The sequence below is a fragment of the Pteropus medius genome, unplaced genomic scaffold (assembly GCF_902729225.1).
Source record: "Pteropus medius unplaced genomic scaffold, Ma_sr-lr_union100, whole genome shotgun sequence".
Lineage (NCBI taxonomy): Eukaryota > Metazoa > Chordata > Mammalia > Chiroptera > Pteropodidae > Pteropus > Pteropus medius.
In genome coordinates, this window is record NW_024351732.1 from 438,769 (window position 1) to 459,815 (window position 21,047).

Sequence of the window (21,047 nt, forward strand, 5' to 3'; positions counted from 1 at the left end):
CAAGTATACAATACATTATTTTTTACTGTGTCTGGCTTATTTCACTTAGCATAATGTTCTCCAGGTTTATCCATGTTGTTGCAAATAGCAGGCTTTCCTTTTTTAAGGCTGAGTTACACGCACGCACACCACATTTTCGTAATTCATCTGTCTATAGACACTGAAGTGGTTTCTCTCTCTCGATATCTATATATAGAGAGAGATCTACATCTATATGTATATATAGAACTGGGTCATATGGCAGTTCTATTTTTAGTTTTTTGAGGAGCTGCCATACTGTTTTCCATAATGGATATACCAATTTACATTCCCACCAACAGTGTACAGAGGTTTCCTTTTCTTCACATCCTTGCCAACGCTTGTTATCCTTTGACGTTAAAAAAAATAACCATCCTAATAGGTGCGAGGTGATACCTCTTTGACCTCTTTGTGGTTTTTATTTGAATTTCCTTGATAATCAATGAAGTTGAGCATATTTTCATGTACCTCTTGGCCATTTGTATGTCTTCTTTTAAAAAATGTCTTTTTGGGTTCTTTACCCATTTTCAATTAGTTTTTATTTATTTATTTTTTGCTACTGAGTTGTATTAGTTTCTTATATATGACTTGCAAATATTTTTTTCCATCCGTGGGTTGCCTTTTCATTTCATTGATTCCTTTGCCATGCAGAAACTTTTTAGTTTGATGGAGTCCCACTTGTTTATTTTTGCTTTCGTTGCCTGTGTTTTTTGTGTCAAATCCAAAAAATCATTGCCAGGACCAATCTTGGAACATTTTCCCTATGTTTCCTTATAGAGTTTTATGTTTTCAGGTCTTATCTTTAAGTCTTTAATATATTTTGCCTTGATTTCTGTGTGTGGTACAAGATAAGAATCTAATTTAATTCTCTTGCATGTGGCTATCCAGTTTTACCAACAGCATTTATTGAAGAGTCAATCCTTTTGTCATTGCGTATTGGTGACTTTGTCAAAAATTAGTCAATTGCATATATGAAAATTAATCCATTATCATTCTTGATGTTTACAGGGCACCATTCTGTATCATGATTTATTAATTCCCTGTTGTTTCTAATCTAAATGTCTAGAATTTTCACGGACCAGTCACTATCCTTTCAGAACTTGGTTTTTCAGATGTTAAAGGGAGATAATTCTACCTTTGTTATAGAACTGTTACATGAATTTATCTAACACATTAATGCTTAGCAATACTTAATGGGAGCTATTATTATTTTATAAAATGTATGGAGAAAGGGGAAAGGAAACTGGAGAAGGCAAATGATATGAGGCTATTACAGTATAAATGGGATGGAGACTGAAATTTACTTAAGATAGGTATATAGCATACAGGAACAAAGATACACAGTAACTGGATTTTAAAAAATGTATACCTAAATCAACTTAGTCACTATAGTTAGTGCAGCAGAATTTTTGTTTTGGGCCGTTAGCAGTAGTTTGAGTGCTTTATAGTGGTTAAGAAAATATATGAATCTATATATAGAATTTAAATACTTTTGTCATAGGTCCCAAGGATCTGAAGTATCACTGCACTGCTTAAATCTTATGCTCATAAATAGTTCTGAGGTAGGCTGTATTATCCAGGCAGCCAGCTGTTGAACAGGAATATACTCCATAGATTTTAGATTGACAAGTGGATGAAAATTTAAACTGTCCAGTACGTAAGGTGATTCTCTCTTCAACTACCTCTATCCATATTGAATAAACAAAAAAAATTAGATCAGAAACTGTTGAACAGTTAAAATAACTCCAAGCTCTTGCATTCTTTTGTCTAGAGACTTTACAATCTCTGATGGGTTCCTTCTCAGCTATGTGAACTAACTAGATCAGTACTGCCCAATAGAAATATGATATGAGCCACATAGGTAATTACAAATTTTCTAGTAGTTGCCACATTAAACAAGTAAAAAATAAGTGAATTTAATTTTAAAATATTGTATATAATAAACTATATATAAACTATTTCAACATGTAATCAATATAAAAATACTACTAGCCATTCTTTAATTCAGACTAGCCATTTTTCAAGTGCTCAGTAATCACACATGACAAATAGTTAACAATATTGGACAGCTAGAACTAGACTTTTATCAAATGTAACAGGCAGAGAAATATTGATATATATATATATGAAAACATTCCAGGTTTGTAAAACACGCAGACCAGTCAGAACAAATGGCAGCTAATTTTTCAAAAGCTCTAATTGTAGTCTCAGTGCAGTAAAAAGGGAGAGCTCGGGGGAAAAAAGCAAGAAACAAAAAAGAAAAAGTAAATGATTAGAATACATACTGTTGAACTTTTGAATATATGTCTGATATATTAAAAATAAAAGGGTAGGGGTACCAATAACATCTGAAGAAGTAAAATGTCAGGAAGGGAAAGCAGAAGGGAACTTAACCTCACCAAAACAGTACTACATTCTTATGTTTTTCTCTTTCATTGTGTCTCTCTGAATGCCTTGCTCTTGTGTGGGACTATGTCTGAAAAAACTAAAAAACAAGAGTAGACAAAAGAGATTGTCTTTCAAAGGGAGAGTAAATAAAAGCTCTTTTAAGAGTAATTTGGGAAATTCTTTACAAATATGAAATACAAGTACCCCAATCCATGTCCTTGTGTATGTACATATCTTGTATATTATAAACCAGTATAAGAAAAAGATCCACCCTTAGTAGTGACAAATGAAATATAAATGGCTGTAAAAAGTATATAAAGAAAGAGCTGGATAGAAAACCAAGTACAATTTGATTAATATTGTATTTTTTTATTAAAATTAAAAGTTTTTTCAATTACAGTTGATATTCAGTATTATGGTATTTTCAGGTGTACAGCATAGTGGTTAGATATTTATATAACTTACAAAGTGATCTTCCAATAGGCCTCCACCTCACACCATATATAGTTATTACAATATTATTGAGTATATTTCCTAAACTGTACTTTACATTCCTTTGACTATCTTGTAACTGCCAATTTGTACTTCTTCATTCCTTCACCTTTTTCACTCTACCTCCACCCCACTCCCAACTGGCAACCATCAAAATGTTCTCTGTACCTATGAGTTTCTGTTTTATTTGTTCATTTGTTTTTTAGATTCCACATACAGGTGGAATCACATGGTATTGTCTTTATCTATTTCACTTAACATAACACCCTCTAAGTCCATCCATGTTGTTGCAAATGGTAAGATTTTATTCTTTTTTTGGGCTGAGTAATATTCAACTGTATATAGGTATCATATCTTCTTTATCCATTTGTCCTTTGACTGGAGCATTTAATTGATAGGTATGCAGTTATCGCCATTTTATTAATTGTTTTCGTTGTTCTCTGTTCCTTTCTCATGTGTTTGCTCTCTTCTCTTGTAGATGGCTTTCTGTAGTGTTGTATTTTAATTCCTTTCTCTTTATTTCTTGTATTATCTCATAGATTTTTGATTTGTGGTTTTCATGTGCTTTGTGTTTATAGCAGTCTATTTTAAGTTGATGGTTGTTTAAGTTTGAACACATTCTAAAATCACTAACACTTTTACTCACCCTCTCCATGTTTATGTTTTTGTCATTTTTTACCTCTTTTGTGTGTGCGTTCATTTGTATCCCTTAATTTACTGTTATAGTTACACATAATCGTCCTACTTTTGACCTTTAACCTTTGTACAACCTTTAGTATTGGTTGAGCCACTGCTTCTATTATGTGCTTGCCTTTGTTGGTGAGAATTTTTTCTTTGCAACATTTTCTTATTCATATTTTTTATTTTTTTTCATCTTCTTAAAGAAGTCCCTTTAACATTTCTTGTAATAATGGCATTTTCTTATTGGGAAGCTCGTTCTCTCTCCTTGAATTCTAAATGATAGCCTTGCAGAGTAGAGTAATCTTGGTTGTAGGTCTTTGCTTTTCATCACTTTGAATATTTTATGCCAATCGCTTTTGGTCTGCAAAGTTTCTGTTGAGAAATTAGCTGATTGTCTTATGGAAGCTCTCATGTAGGTAACTAACTGCTTTTGTCTTGCTGCTTTTAAGATTCTCTCTTTGTATTTAACCTTTGGCATTTTAATTATGATGTGTCTTGTTGTGGGCCTCTTTGGATTCATCTTCTTTGGAACTCTCCACATTTCCTGGGCTGGCATGTCTATTTTCTATACCAGGTTAGGAAAGTTTTCAGTCATTATTTCTTCAAATAAGTTTTCAATTCCTTGCTCTCTTCTCCTTCTGGTACCTTTATGATGCAAATATTGTTACACTTGATGTTGCCCCAGAGGTCCCTTAAACTTTTCTAATTTTTACATTCTTATTTTTTATTTTTCACTACCTTGTCTTCCAAGTGGCTGATTTGATCCTCTGCTTCATCTAATTCAGTGTTGATCACATCTAATGTATTCTTCATTGCAGTTATTGTAGTCCACATTTCTGACTGGTTCTTTATTGTCGTTTCTATCTCCTTTTTATGTTTACAAACTCTTTGTTGAAATCCTCACTGAGAGCATTTACTCTTTCCCTAAGTTCATTGAGCATCCTTATAACTAATATTTTGAACTCTACATCTGCTGAATTGCTTTCCTCCATTTTGTTAAATTATTTTTCTGGAGTTTTGTTCTGTTTTTTAATTGGGACATGCTTTTTTGTCTCCTCATTTTAGCTGCCTTCTGTGTTTCTATACATTAGGTAGCGCTGCTGTGTTTCTCAGTCTTGGCAGGGCGGCCTTATGTAGTAGGTGCCTTGTGGAACAGTGTCCCTACTCACCTGATCCGAGTGCTCCAGGAGTGTTCCTTATTGTGGGTTGCATGTGCTGTCCTATTGTAGTTGAGCCTTGATTGCTGTTGGCATGTCAGTGGGTGGAATTGACCCTCAGATTGACTGGCTATGAAGACTGGTCGTGACTTCAGTGGACAAGCTGTTGTGTGGCAGCTGACTGCATAGAGTAGATTTGTTTTAGTAGGGCTCTGGTGCCTGCTGAGATCACCCTTTGGGTGTATTATTTGTTGTGCTGCCTAAGTGGTGCTCTGGTGTGTGGTCTGAAGCTGGCCATCAGGTTCGTCAGTTCTGGGGCCTCTTGGGAGGGGCTCCATTGTAGGCCAATTTAAGATACCGCCTGTGTGCACCCTGGGGCCACCTAGTAGGAGCTATAAAGTAACTTTCATTTGGTTGCTGCCTGAGCTGTGTTTGGAGCTGTGCTGTGTTGGAGGCCTCAGAGTAGTTTTTCTGTGAACTGAGGCTGGCTGCAACTATTGCCAGGCTTGGGGCTCCTTAGCGAGAGGTACAGGGCACACTGAGGTCAGCCACTGCTTGTTTTAGGTTTGTAGACTATTTACAGATTTTAGGAAAGTCTGCAGCATGAGCCCAGTCCAGCCACTGGGAGGATTTGCCTCTGAAAGAATTTTGAGCTATGCACGTTATTTGGGTTGGACAGGGTCTCAGAATCACCAGAGTGCAGCAAAAGCAGAGTTATCCAGGTTAATGGAGACTCATATTTGGTGCCTGCCTGGGCCTGCAGGCTGTGTGCGGGGAGGGCTCAGTAAAGGAACAATGGCACCTTCTGGCACTTTAGTACAGAGAAGAGGAATCCCCACAACAGCTGGCTGTGAAAACAGTACAGACTCAGTATGGGTGAGATAGAGGGCTTCTGTAGACCCAAGCATCTTTTTAAAGGGCCTGAGCACAGACTCACTTCTTCACAAACACTTACCCTAAGCTCCGGTGAAAGGACACGAGGGACATTTGGGGAGGAACTGACTTCTGGCTACAGGGTGAGGGCTGGCGGGGCAGCTCTCTCCAGTACTAAGTGCAGGCAGGCACCAGTGTTTCCTTGTTGAGCCCTCCTCGCAATAACCTGACTAATCCACACTTTGATGCATTTTCTCATTTAGTGCTTATAGTTTATCTGTATAAGTTTTATTATACAGATAAATAAAATATGAAGCTCTAAGGTGTTTATACAACTCCAAATGAAATACCAGAAGTCTGATGGGAAAAAAAGAAAACAAAATTATTTTCCTAATACCATTTTTTTTGTGACTGTAATGGGATCATTTCAAGAACACCAGATGATGTTGGAATAAGGGAAAAGATTATACAATTCTTTGAGTTGAATTTTTATGGATAATTAGCAAATCTGCTGTGTGATTTTTTTAATATAGCATATTCCTTTCTTTGAATTTGTTTTTATTGTGATATAATTAAAATACAATAAAATTCACTGTTTTGTAGTGTACAATTCAGCATTTTGAATATATTCACAAAGTTCTTCAACCATCACCTTCATATAATTTCAGAACATTTTATCATCTCATATGATTAACAATGATTCCCTATTTCCCGCCAACCACCCCAGGCTCTAACAACCACTTATCTACTTTCTGCCTCTATGAATTTGACTCTTCTGGATATAAATAGAATTCTATAATATGTTGTCTTTGTGACTGGATTCTTTCAATTAGCCTAATGTTTTCAAAACCCATTCATGTTGTAGCATGTCAGTACTTCATTCTACTTTTTTATAAAAGTAGACTTTAGTTTTTAAAGAAGTTTTAGGTTCACAGCAAAATTTAGTTTAAGGTACAGAGATTTGCCATATATCCCCTCCCCACTCACATGCATAGCCTTTCCCATTATCCACATCCTCCACCAGAGTGGTACATTTGTTACAGTTGATCACTCTACCCTGACACATTATTATTACCAAAAGCCCATAGTTTACCCTATGGTTCACTCTTGGTATTGTATATTCTATGGGTTTAGATAAATTTGTGATCTGCCAATATAATATACAGAGTAGTTTCACCATGCTAAAAATCTCATTTTTTGTTCATTCTGCCCTCCCCACAGATCTGGCAACCACAGATCTTTTTATTGTCTCTACAGTTTTGCCTTTTCCAGAATGTTATATAGTTGGAGTCATACAATATGTACCCTTTCAGACTGACTTCTTTCACTTAGTAATATGCTTTTAACTTTTTTCCCTGTCTTTTTATGGCTTGATAGCTATTTCTTTTTAGCACTGAATAATATTCCATTGGCTGGATGTCTCATAGTTGATTCATTCACCTACTGGAGATCTTGCTTGCTTCCAAGTTTTGGCAATTATGAATAAAGCTGATATAAAGATATGTGTGCAGGTTTTTTGTGTTTGTACATAAGTTTTCAACTCCTTTGGGTAAATGCCAAGGAGCCACAACTGCTGGATCTTATGGTAAGAGCTTTATTGACTTTTATTGCCCTAAATTATTCCATTGTATGGCTGTGCCCCATTTTAATTTATCCATTTATCACAGGATGGACATTTGGATTGTTCCCACATTTTGACTCTTGTATTACTACTATGAATATTTTTTGTACAACTTTTGTGTGGACATATATTTTCATCTCTCTTGGGTATGTAACTAGGAGTGCAGTTACTAAATCATATGGTAATTGTATGCCTAACTTTTTGAAGAACTGCCAAGACATTTTCCAAAGTGACCGCATCATTCTCAACACCAATGTATAAGGGTTTGCATTTCTCTATGTTCTTATCAATATTTGTTATTTTACATCACTTAGATTATAACCATCATATTGGGTGTAAAGTGGTACTATGTATGGTTTTGATTTGCATTTCCTTAATGACACGATGTTCAGCATCTTTTCATGTGCTCTTGGCCATTTGTACATCTTTGGAGAAATGCCTATTTAAGTCCTTATCCAATTTTAAATTAGTGTTTTAGTTTAGGCTGCTATAACAATACCAGAGATTGGGTGACTTAAACAACAGACATTTATCTCTCACAGTTCTAGAGGCCAGAAATCTCAAGATCATGGCATTGGCAGATCCAGTGTTTAGTAAGGGCACTTTTACTGGTTTGCAGATGACCACCTTCTCATTGTATCCTCAAGTGGCCAAGAGAGAAGTCATCTCTTTTTTTTTTTTTTTTTTAAAGCACTATTCCCATTCATGAGGGTGCTACCCTCATGACCTAATTACCTCTCAAAGGTCCCACCTCCCAATACCATCACATTGCAGATTAGGGCTTCAACATGTGAATTTGGAGGAGGGACATAAACTTCCAGTTCATAACAATTGAGTTCTCTTTAGTGATAAGCTGTAAGAGTTCTTCATATATTCTGAGTACAAGTGCTGCTATGGTCTGAATATTTGTTTCTCCTGTAGAACCCAGCTAAAATAGAGTTACTTATGTCAGGGACAAAATGGAGACAATGCAGGTACAGATGGGAAACTTAACCTATCCTTACAGGAATTTACAGATTTTCTCAGAAATCAACAGAAGGCACCAGCCAATCTCAAAATGCCAATTCTGTTTACTCAATCTATGGACTTCCTTGTTCCCCTGACTCAGCTACCTTGATCCAAATAAAAAAGAAGACCACTAGGTAACCAATCAGCTAAAAAAAAGTCAAGTAACTTCCGTATTCATCCCATAAAAATCCCTTAGTCTGCGAAGAACCTGGAACACATTGCTTCTTGAGCTTTCCGGCAGATAGGTCAAAAACATATCTCTTTGCTTTGTAGTATGCAGTATGCAGTTTGGATTTTGGACATCCACTCTCCCCATTCATATGTCAAACCCTAATGCCCAATGTGATAGTATTTTGAGGTAGGGCCTTTGGGAGATGATTAGGTCATGAGAACTGAGCTCTTATGCATGGGATTAGTGCCCTTATATAAGAGGGACCAGAGAGCTCCTTTGTTTCTTCCACCATGGTAGGACACAGTGAAAAGATGTGCATCTGTGAACCAGAAAGCAGAACCTCATGGCACAGAATCTGCTAGTGCCTTGATCTTGGACTTTCTGTCCTCCAGAAATGAGAGGAATAAATTTCTCTTGTTATAAAGCCACCAGCATGATATTCAGTTATAGCAGCCCCAAAGGACTAAGACAAGTCTCTTATCAGATATGTTATTTGCATTTTTCCCATTTTGTAAGTTGTCTTTTTGCTTCCTTAATTGTGTCCTTTGAGACAAAAAAAAAAAAGTTTTTAATTTTAAGAAGTCCAATTTATCTGTGCTTTTCTTTTGTTGCTTGTGCTTCTGCTATCCTAAGAAACCATCCAAGGTCACAATATTAACACTTATGTTTTGTTCTAAGAGATTTATTGTTTTAGCTGTGACAGTTCTGCATCAACTGATATATCATTTTCTTCCCTTCATTCTAATAATGTGTCATATTATATTGATTTTAATATGTTGAACCACCCTCACAAAACTGAGATGAATTCCTCTCAGTCATGGTATGTAATCCTTTTAATAGGCTGCTGAATTCACTAGCATATTATTATTGATAGTATTATAATATTCCATGTTTAGCTTTTAAGTTGACAGAAATTGTTACTGAGGAAAACCAGACTTTGGAACTACTAGCCAAAAACATTAAACCAACTATCTTAAATATGCTCAATGAGGTAAAGAAAACAATAAACAAACAAACAAACAAAAAAACAAAGTCAATAAAATATGAACAAAATGAATGTCAGTCAAGAAATAGAAATTATAAAAAGGAACCAAAAGAAATTCAAACCAAATTACAATAACTGAAATGAAAAAATTCACTAGAAGAGTGCAATGGCATTTTCGAGGCAGAAAACCTAGTGAGCTTGAAGCTGAAGCAATTGAAATGATCTGGTCTTAAGAGCAGAAAGGAAAAAAAAAATGAAGCAAAAAGAAGAGAGCCTGAGAGACCTATATCAAAATGTGCATAATAGGAGCCTAGGAGGAGAATAGAAAGGGTCAGAAAAAATATTGGAAAAAATGACTGCCAGAATCTTCCCAAACTTAATGAAGACATGTTACTGAGGAAAACCAGACTTTGGAACTACTAGCCAAAGTAGTTCCAAACTACTTTGGACTACTAAATACACATCCACAACTACCCTGCAAGCAGGATAAACTCAAAGGCATTCACACTGAGACATGTTATAGTCAAATTATTGAACATCAAAGACAGAGAATCTTGAAAGCAGCACAAGGTGTCCCGACCTGCAGGACCTAGTTATTGCGTAGAACCCGAGGAGGACCGTACCTTGAAGAAAACATGGGTGGGAGAAAAGAATGGAGGCAAGACAGTGTTCTGATCAAGCCTCAAAATTTTATTGTCGAGCGGTTATATTTATACACTCAAGTGGAGAGGGCAGGGGCGGGACTGATCAGGGAAGAGAGTATTTGTTACAAGCTCATTGGCGTCCACCAGATGAGGTGACTTCTACTTGGCTAGTCAGAAACAGGTGGGCTGTGCCAGCAGTTGCAGGCTTAAGGCTCCCGACATCTCCTCCCTTTCTTTTTTAGAAAGGTGGGCTTTGACCGAGAGAGGGAACAGAGGCCCGACTCCTCCCGTGAGCTTTTAATGAGCCCACCAGCTATGGCTCTTGGTATCTTTTGGGGAGGAGAGGCAGAGCCGGTTTGTGTAATATTAATATGATACCAACCTCTATGCAAGTCAGGCATGCTCTCAGGAAGGACTAGAGAAGGCACAGAAGGGCCCTTCCTTGCGGTGCTTTGCCCGTCACTCTGCTCGGTGCCCATACCTCTAGACCCTCGTCCAAGGGTGAGGTAGGCATGTCTCTAGTTTCATGCCGCCCCATGTGTGGGGGGGAGCTAGGCCTTAAAGAAGTCGATGCAGGCGCAGGGGTGTATTAGAGGGGTTAAGATTTCTAGGGTGCCGGGGATCTTGTTCCACATCGTCATCATCCTGAGTTGTCAAATGGTGGTAGTGGACGGCAACAGCTGGTTTAGTTAGTTGATTAACCTGTGCTTTAATAAAAGCAGTTAGTTTTTGCACTGCCCAGGGGCCAATCGACAGTAAAAGGAGGAACCCTGTTAGAGGTCCGAGAATAGTAGGAAGTAGGGTGGACAGCCAGGGGGTTTTTGAGGCCCAACTTTTATACCAGGCTTCGTCCTTTTCTCTTTGTTTTTGCCGGGTCTCCAGATTTTTCTTTATTTTTTCAATACTGTTTTGGACTAACCCAGTTTTATCTTTGTAAAAACAACATTCTTCTTTAAGGGCAGCGCACAGACCGCCTTCTTTAAGAAATAGAAGGTCAAGACCACGGCGATTTTGAAGAACTACCTCAGAAAGTGAAACAACAGATTCTTTAAGGTTATCAAGGCCTTCTTGCAGATTTTGAATGTCTTTATCTATGGCCAAGCTAAGGGTATGGAATTGTTGATTTGTAGTAATTATAGAGGCAATGCCGGTCCCGGCTCCGGTGGCCCCCAACCAAGAGGACTGCCAGAGTGATGGCAGTTACAGGTTCCATTTTGACACGCGGGGTGCTATGATAAAAGGGAATCAAATCTTCAGGAGGATGTATTGAGACCTTAGGTATTAGCACAACTAGGACACAATATTCATGATTTTCTACCAATAACTGGGGGACAATAGAAGGGGTTATTCCAAAAGAGCAAGCAAAATACATTCCTTGGGGAGCAACCAGGAAATGGTGTTGTGTTAGAGGCGTATGGGAGGTATTGCAAATAGGCAACAATTCAGGGGGAAGAAGCAATGAGGTACTATGAATGCAGAGGCCAATGCCTGACAACTGGGCCAATGTGAGCCCGGGAGAGGACTCAGAAAAAGGAGAGTCCACCCAGCGTGTCTGCCGTGAATCATTGGTATAGGTCATGTCTGGCGAGACAGTTGCAATGCCTTCATAAAAAGGGGGAACAGGGGAAACACACATCCAGCAATCCTCATAGGTCGAGGTGTTAAGGGATTGTGCAGTGGCATTAGCTAGGGCCTTTAAGGCCTCACCTGTGGAAGGCCTAACGGGGGGCAAACGGGCTTGATAGGCAGTGCTCTGGGGAGGAAGAGGAGTATTCTCTTGGAGGGGTGTTTGGGGGCTTTGCGGCCGAGACAGGGCTCTATTTGGGCCTAAAACAATTTTTGGTTCAGTATTAGGTGTGGAACGAATTAATTTCACCTTGAATGTGAACCCTGGATCCATTCTAATTGCATCAAGTCTCAGGCCCCATTCATGTCCCCTTGTCCATGCCACAAGGGGTGCTCTTTTTCCTTTATCGGTAAAGGAAATAAGAAGGGGAGTACACCACCCTTGGGTTCTATGAGTATTTTTGCATTCGGGGGTAGCGGTCACATTAGGCTGGGAATTATGCCAGCCCTTTTTAACTATTATATAATCCCAAGTAGAGACAGGGTGCCAGTAGGCATCACCCGTGGTTTCACACCCCCAGGAGGCACAATAGAAAGAATCTCTAAATCCACATTGGTGATTAAGGGTCCGGCTTCTGTGCCCACCTGGGCAAACATAGAAATCAGGCTCTCTGAGGGTGGATCTCCCTCGGGCCGATCCACACCCTCCCCTCCAGCGACCAGCTTGGCTACCCTCGGGGAGCCGGGAGAGGGGGAGCTAAGATCTGCCCGGTATGGGGAAGTAAGCATAGTCGGGCAACATGTCCAGGTTGTCCGCAGCGGAAGCAACACCGAGCGGCAACGGGGGTATTTTGGGGAACAGGAGTGTTACTATTAGTATGTTGCATTACAGCCCCGATGGCCAACTTTATTTGATGGGCAGTGGAATCGACATCATTGCACAAGCGAATCATCCCATGAATATCGAGATTTCGGAGGTGCCCCTTTAAAGCCGCTTTACAGGCAGCATTAGCATTTTCATAAGCAAGCTGTTTTACAAGTTTCCCTTCCCCGTCCTCTGGCCCTAGGACGCGCTCCGCAGTTTCCTGTAAACGTGCAACGAACTGGGAGAAAGGTTCATGGGGCCCCTGAACTATTTTGCTTAAGGGCGTGGTGACCGAACCTTTTAGAGGAATGGCTCTCCAGGCCCCGATAGCAGCGGCCGCTGTTTGACTAAGGATCCCAGCGGACAAACTGCGTTGTTTACGCTCAGAGGCAAAGTCTCCCCTCCCACATATCTTATCAGCAGTCCAGGTGGCCATGGGAGACCGGGGATTTTTCTGGTTGCGCATTGCCTGAGTTTCCCCCCTGTCAAAAAATTCTGCTTTCCAAGTTAAAAACTCTCCCCTACTCAGCACAGATTGGGCCACTCTTGTCCATTCTCCTGGCAACAGAAAGCCATCGCCTTCAAACTTTCAAGTATGGACAAGGTAAAGGGAGCTGTGAGGCCATAGCTCTTTATAGCACTGTGTAAATCTTTGACAGTTTTAAATTTTATCCGTTTTACAGTAGGCAAAAGGTTCTGATAGTCTCCCTCATTTTCAGAATCGTTATGTGGGTCTTTCCCTTCTTCCTCAGATTGTGCCACATCGTCATAAGCTGGGTCATCAGGTGTGCTGGCTCTAGGGGCCTCTTGGGCGTCAGTAGACGCCTCCTGAGTTGTATCCGGGTCCTGTGAGGGTTTGGTACCGGATCGAGTCATGATGGGGAAAACAAAGGGTTTGGCCCGGGGTCCCTTAGGGGGCTTAGATTGAGGCCCCGAAAAAATAGAATTTTGTAGAGCGGAGACTTCTAATTGTAAATTAGCCAATTCACTCTGTAAAGTAAAGACGCTTTTGAGGCTTTGAATTTGTTGTTGCAGTTGTTTCTTTGTCTCCAAAAAGGGGTCAAGAACCGCCTGAGGGATATGGAGGGGGTTGTAAGGAGGGGGGCACGTGGCAGGCCTCCCTGCAGCAAAAAAGGTATGAGATGAAGGCCAAACAGGCTCATGATATTTGGCGGCCTCGTCCTCCAGAACAGTTGCATCTCCGGGATCAAGGGGTTCAGGGCCGGGTTTTGGTATTATGGGGTATATTTGGGGAAGAGGGTCTCCGAACAGAGGCGAGGGCTCTACGTCCACGACTACAGAAGGACAGGGGGAAGAGGTAGCTCCACCTTTAACGGATGGGGGACGAGAGAGCTGTTTGAGCGTTTCAGTGGCTACCGATAGCAGCTGTCTCTTATTACTATCAGTTTCGGCCCCTTCAATGATATCTCGAATGAGTCCCCAATAACTGAGACAACTAACGGGGACAGCATTTGGTCCCTCTTTTTCCAGTAATCTATTTAAATCTTTTCCTACTTTTTGCCAACTCAAGGGATGAATATCTGGGCCGCTAATAATGAACCACGGACATTTTTCATCAACAAAACAGAAAAAACTAACCAAATCCTTTTTCTTAACCCGAATTCCTCTCTCCCTTAACGACTTCTTTATCTCTTTGATAAAGGTCTCCTCTCTGGAGATTGAATGGCCCATGTTAAAAATGGGACAGCAATGACTTACCCGCCGTTCCGACGTCTGGGGGTCGCAGCCGCCGGGAAGGCACTCCTAGGTGCGTGCACGCCTTTCACGAATTACGCTGTCCGGTAAAGGTCCGTGCCTCGAGCCCCACGTTGGGCGCCACTTGTCCCGACCTGCAGGACCTAGTTATTGCGTAGAACCCGAGGAGGACCGTACCTTGAAGAAAACATGGGCGGGAGAAAAGAATGGAGGCAAGACAGTGTTCTGATCAAGCCTCAAAATTTTATTGTCGAGCGGTTATATTTATACACTCAAGTGGAGAGGGCAGGGGCGGGACTGATCAGGGAAGAGAGTATTTGTTACAAGCTCATTGGCGTCCACCAGATGAGGTGACTTCTACTTGGCTAGTCAGAAACAGGTGGGCTGTGCCAGCAGTTGCAGGCTTAAGGCTCCCGACACTTCCCTTCCAGAAACTTCTTCAAAGGATAATCCTTTACTTCTCTAAAGAATGTTCACTCAAGTTTTCCACTCAATGCCCATGAGGAAGTTCTTCTTGCAATCTAGCCACCATCACTATAGCTGCCACTAGATACATGGGAAAAAAGAATGGTACTCAAATCCCCAACCCACAAAAACACATTTCTTTGTTGGAATGCCTGCCAGAGGCTTAAGAGAAGCACGGAGGTCAGGGTGGGGCCGAGGGTCGGGGACACAGCAGAAAACGGGCCAGACTCACCCCTGGCCCCTCACATGCCCACTCCTCTCATACAAAGCCACTCAGGTGGCCAGACACCCCTGGAGCTCCCCTGGCATCACTGGTGCTCAGCCTGCCACGGTACCAAACCCCACCGCGAAGAGTGTGGGCTCTGTGGCTCGTCCCCGCCGGCCTGGAGTGTTTAAGTGGTGAGTTTGCGCAGCAGAGAGGCCAGAGGCACATTAAGGATTAACTTCCTGGCTGCAGCCAGCCTGGCTCAGCCTTCCTGTTAGAAGATTCTGTGGGCAGCCTCTGCCCAGAGACTCAGCTCTGCAAAACCGCAGCCCCCTCCCAGGCCTGGGCCCCCACCCACCAAAGCCCCCTCTGGCGCCCAGGTAGGAGCTGTTCCTGCACCTCTTGCCAGGGCCCTTCCAGATGTCTTGGAGCAGCTGGCCGGAGACTTGAAGGGTCTCAGACTCGGGGGGAGGTATGCGGAGCTGTCTCAGTTCTGCTGTCTCAGCTCCTAGCACTGAGCTTACTAAAGTCTGAAGATCTAATTGGTCTGATTATCTTATGGTGAGCAGTTCCTAGTCTGGATTTAGGGGTTTGGGGAGATAGCTCATGATTTCCAGAGTCCCCAGATCTAGAGAAGGAAGACAGTCCCTACTGCTTTGGGACGCCAGGCAGGTGGGGGAGACGGTCCTGCACTCAAGGCTCCCGATCTGGGTGAAGTGAAGGCAGGAACATCAGAGTTGAGAGAGATGAGGAGGGTCTGGGACATGTGCCATGGGGGTGCTGAGAGATCCCAGAGGAGGAGAGAGCGTGGTGACAGTGTCTAAGCTGGTTTCACTGCAAATTTTTTTGAAGTCAACAGAAGAGCCCCAAAGGCAGGAGCTGTGTCATCCACCTCATAGAGGTCAGGGCCCTCTGCCTTCTGCACTCCATGACCTGTGTTCCTGGACAGGGCTGCTTCTCTCCTCGCTCCCCCAGCTGACAGAGGGGCTTCCAGGTCACCTTGTGGCCCAGACTGGTCCAACCTTTCTCCAAGCAGCAGCCCCTCAGCCTGGGCCCTTGGTGTTGCCTCTGTCACCTCACTCTGTTCCTCTTAATCGTCCACCTTCCAGTCCCAAGGAAGCAAGGAAAGCAGCCTTGTGTGGGGGTGGGGTGGCTAGTCAGTGTGTGGAGGGGAGGGGAGCCATTAGGGAGCTGAGTTGCTGCAGGACTAGAGGATTCTAATCGATGGGCTCATGTTATATTTATCAGCCACAGTACTTAGGCGCTGCCCTGAGCAGGACTAATGGCCTCCCCATTGGAGACGCCATTACAGGAAGTGTAGGGGGAGGGGCTGGGGTGCTGAGAGGAGATGGGGACCTGGCAAAGTCTACTTCTCCTGACAACTGCCCCCTCACCCACCGGACCCAGTTCCTACCACAGGGGCAGCTGTCCTGCAGGCTGTAGTCATGGAATGTGCCCCAGGCTCTTCCTTTCTTCCCCACTGACTGGAAGGAATCACCCAGAATCCTCTCCAGAAGTCACCCTAGTCACCCCTCTGCCTCCCCTTCATAGCAGGCTTTTACCTTTTCTACTTTTCTTGACTGAAACCATGGCCTCTCCACTCTTCACCGGCTGAATGACAGCCACGTGGACCAACCAAGTGGCTCGGTCTTTCATGGAGCAGAGTCAGCAGTGGTTGCCATGGTGATCTTTCAGGGTGGTGGGTGGAGGGGGGTCTGGATACTTCCTGTAACAGCCTTAATTGCTCATTTATTTAAGGCAATTAGTCCCTGGTGACCCTCCCTTTCTTGACCCCAGCAATGACTATTCTCAGCTCAGACAACATTCCACCAAGATGGGGTGGGGCCTGGTCCAGAATAAATGGGGGTGGGGGGCAGGGAGGCAGTCTGCTCCCAAAGTCTGAGAATTCATATTTAGAGGTTGACCTGGTCAGACCATTCAATATCCTGTCACTGGCCCCTGCTCCCAGCATGCTCTCAGCCCTCTGTGGCTGCCCATTCAGCCCTGCGGGTGACCTATCCCTCTAGGCGCCCAACGTTGGTGGCCTCTGGATAGCTGCACTCTCCACCAATAGCACCACTGTCTTCCCAACCAGCTCCGTGTCATGTTTGGCTCCTGTGTAGTTCTGCCCCCTACCCCACTCCCCACAAGTGGCTGCTCCTATAGTTGAAGCTCTGGGTGAAGGGAAGTTGTGGGGGGCGGGCTTCCTGTCCTGCCCTGTCCCACCATGTTTCATCAGGTGGCCACAAGGGCCCCTGATCTAACGCCTCAGACCCGCACTCCTGCACCTGCCGCCTAGGACTTCTTAGTCTGGACAACTAGAATTTGTCTCTGGTGGGATTCATTGCACAGATTGAGGGAAACTGACCCCGGGAGAGAGGAAAACAAGCCAGGGTGCCTGGGCGAGTCAGAGGCAGAGCCAGGACCAGAACCCAGTTCCCCGGATCCCCCACTAGTGCTCGGTGACACCACAATGACATCTCCTCCGAACTCCATTGGAACCACCTCTCCTGTCTGTCTTAACCATCTTCACCCCATCCTGGCGTCTGTGCCTCCTGAAGGCCTCCCATCTCAGCTCTTCAGAAACCGGTTCGAACTCTGGCTCTGTTACTCTTGCAGGCTGCAGACACTTTCCCTGCCTTCTCCGCCCCCAGTTTTCCCTGTCCTTTGCTCCTCGGACTCCTTCTCTGGGGGAGGGGCTGCTGGGACTAGGTGAGTCCCTTTAAAGCCCTCTTATGACCATACCTGTGGGGACTTTCAGTTCATCCCCCTTCTCAAAGGACGCTTGGTCGAAAGTCGAGGCAAGCTTCTGGGGCTTCCATCAGGGCCCTTAGTTTTTCCTTTTGGGTCTGGAATGATTTTTGTAGGCCAAGCTGCATTAGCTCCTGGAGATCTTTGTAAGGAACTGTCACCCTCTATAAGTTGAGGATGTTGTCTCCGTCTCCTTCCCAAGTGTACCCATCTCAAACCTTCCTTTCCTCCACCAGTGCTGGCCACACCAGCCCTCCTCCTTGTCAGCGGTCCTGAGGAAGCCCTTCATGAGGGGTGGTGCCCAGGGGCTTGGGGACAGGGGGCGAGGGGCGGGTGCCTGGACTCAGCTTTGGTATCTTCCTGGCTCTGGGACAAAAACAGCCATGTTGGGGGTGACCTCACCCTTTGGGCATCCTCCTGCTGGACAAAGGTCCCAATTGTTCTCCCAGCTTGGTAGCAGGAGGTGGGAGGATGACACTCCAATCTTGAGACTCTCTTTAGAGACCCTGCCCTTCTAGCGGATGCAGCCTCACTGTGAGGTGGGTGGGCCAGCACAGCGAGGCAGGCCCCACAGCGGGAGGCTGACCCAATTTGAATGACAAGAGAAAAGCTTGGAAAATCTGTTCAGCCCTTCCTAGGGTCTAACCTCATTAGAGGTTAGTGGGACACTGAAGCCCACTGCTCTGAAGTTAGAAGCAGATGCTCTCTGCTTTCCTTTGTCTAGCAGTAACCTCTATTTGTAAGGGGTAGATAGACTTGTCTTCTCTGCCCTGGGCAAGCAGTGGTTTTCAAATTTTCCCCCCAATAGTATTGAGAGCTGTCAAATAAAATCTTTCTGGAAGTTTGATCAGTAAAGCAAATGAAAGATAAAAGTACTTTGGTAGCTTCCTCATCCTCCCTCCCCCGACCATGGCAGCATCTAAGAAAGGTCCGTGAAGCATAGTCTGAAAACCACGGCTTTATACCGCTTTGCTCCTTGCTGTCCCCCAAGCATTCAGGGGCCAGTTTGCTGCAGGTGCTTGAAGTCTAGTTGATAAATGAATGAATGAATGAATGGTCTCTATCCCTTCACTTATGTGCTACCAAGTTTTGTGCTCAGTTCTCTTAAGGGCCTGGGCTGGGCCTTCTTCTACTTCCTCTCTGCTCTAGGCACAATCAGGATCCTGGCTGTCCATCCGGTTCAAGAGCTCCCTCTCCATTATGCCAGAGCTATTGAATGTCCCCTGGCGGAAAGTGCTACAGCAAAGGATGTCAATGATGAGTGTTGAATTAGCAAGCAGAATGGGAGTGCACGTGCAAGGATGGGCTGGACGCTGGTTCTCCACCGTAATCTGCCAACAGCCCAGACACACACTGAGTCCCCAAGGCAGAGCCTGGAGTGGCACAGAGAAATAAGGACCTCTCCACCCACCCTCCACTTCCTCCTCATGAGTCAGGGGCCCTGGATTCTAGCCCCCACTGTACCACTCAGTGCCACCCATGGGCCCATGGACAGGTCATTTCCCTTCTCTTGGCCTCTGTTTCCTCCCCTAAACTTGATGGAGTGGGACTCATGAGACTCCAGGCTCCTGGGTTCTGGGCTGTGCTTCCAGGGTGGCAGGGGCTGAAGAGGGAGGCTACAGAGAAAGGGAGACATGATCTCTGTCCAGGAAAAGGTTCATCAGGAAGTTATGGAAGAAAATGATGGTGAGACAGAGCCTGGTACATCCTTCCATGTTCACTCTCATGCTCCTGGCTGCATAGTTGGGCTCTTGGTTTATCTTTTCCCCTGGGGCTAGGCAAAGCTTCAACCTCTTTGTCCTCCTCCTCCATCATTCTTCATTACCTTGCTCGTCGATGTTTTATACTCTTACTTCTCCCTGAAAATGAGCATCCCCCTACAACACACTCATTCTTTTCTCATCCATGACTCCCTCCTCCAGGAAGCCCTCCTCCAGGAAGCCCTCCCCGATCTCCACTTCATGTCACTACCCCCTGACTTGGGTTTGTAGCCCCATGAGCTGACATCTGTCAAGACTCTCCTCATGTGTTGTCATCATCCTTTCGTTTAGAAGCCCCTCAAGGATAGGGACTCTGTCTTTTTATCCCAGAATGCCCATTATCTGGCTCACAGCAGGGTCCTGTGTAAGGGAGGACACTAACTACCCAGAGGGAAGCATTGTTTGCGACTGGGTAAGGCTGACCTTGTGTGCCCTTGGCCAAGCAAACACTCCAGGCCATCAGACTCACCCCCATGCACACATGCATCCAGACAGCCCGGCGCAGACACACACACACCCGCGAGCCGGCACCCTCTCTCACACTGCGAGTCCCCACATGGAGTGGGATGGGATGTGGGGGAGGAGGTGGAGGGGACTGCCCTCCAGATGTTGTTGGAAATCCAACACGTCCCCTCCACTCCTCCCTCTCCCACTTCCTGCTTCACTTCCCCTAAATATTTACTGATTTTTATTTACATTCTTTGCCCGAGGTGCCCGGCCCCTGTCAGGTCCCATTTGCTTGCCTCTGTTTCCTCCTGCCAGCTCCCCTCCTCCTCCCTCAAATCTGGATCCAGGAGTTGTGTGTGGTTGGCAATAACCTCCTCCAGGCCCATGGGGTGTTGGAGGTGGTGAAGCCAGTGGGCTGGTAGCCCTGGGCAGGGCTGAGGTGGGACGGCTTGGGGACAGGGCAGCTCGCCCACACACCCCCGTCTGCCCCCAATCTGGGAACGCTTTAGCCACCCCCTTTGTTTCACAGGGACTTCTGGAAGGGACTGATGGATGCCAGATGCCATGAGCACCATCACCCAGAGAGGACTCAGGCGGGAGGGAGGAGGGAGAGCTGGGACAGACGTGATAGCAAGTGGGACAGTTTTGTTCCTGGCATGCTGCGTGGCTCACATGACCCGACCACCCACTCTGGCCCCCTTTGCCCTCAGCTGACCAAGGAGCCTGAAAAACTAATTTTCCACTCCATTCCCAGCCCCACTAACACCCTCTATTCCTTTTAGTCAGTTATTTGACCAATATTTATTGAGCACCTACTATGTGCCAGGCACTCTCAGGTGCTGCTGCTTTATTAGCAAACCAGCAGACAATTATTCTCGCCCTGTGGAGCTTGTTTTCTCGTGAGAGAGAATAAGTAAATTGTGGAGTATGCGAGAAGATTGTAAGGGCTATAGGAACGGGGAAAAGCAAGGTAAAGGGAATGGGGAGAACCGGTGCCGGCTGGGGAAGGGGAACGATTTTAAATAGCATCATCGGATGAGGGGTCCTTAAGAAGATGACACAAGCCGTCTTGCAGGGGCTGAGGGAGCGAGCTGTGGGGCTGTCTAAGGAAGACGGTTCCAGGAGGAGGAAGCGGCCTGAGGAGCATGTGTTCAAGGACTGGGGAGGAAGCCGGTGTGGCTGAACAGTGCGGGTTGGGGTGGGTGGGGAGTAGGAGATGAGGACAGGGAGGAA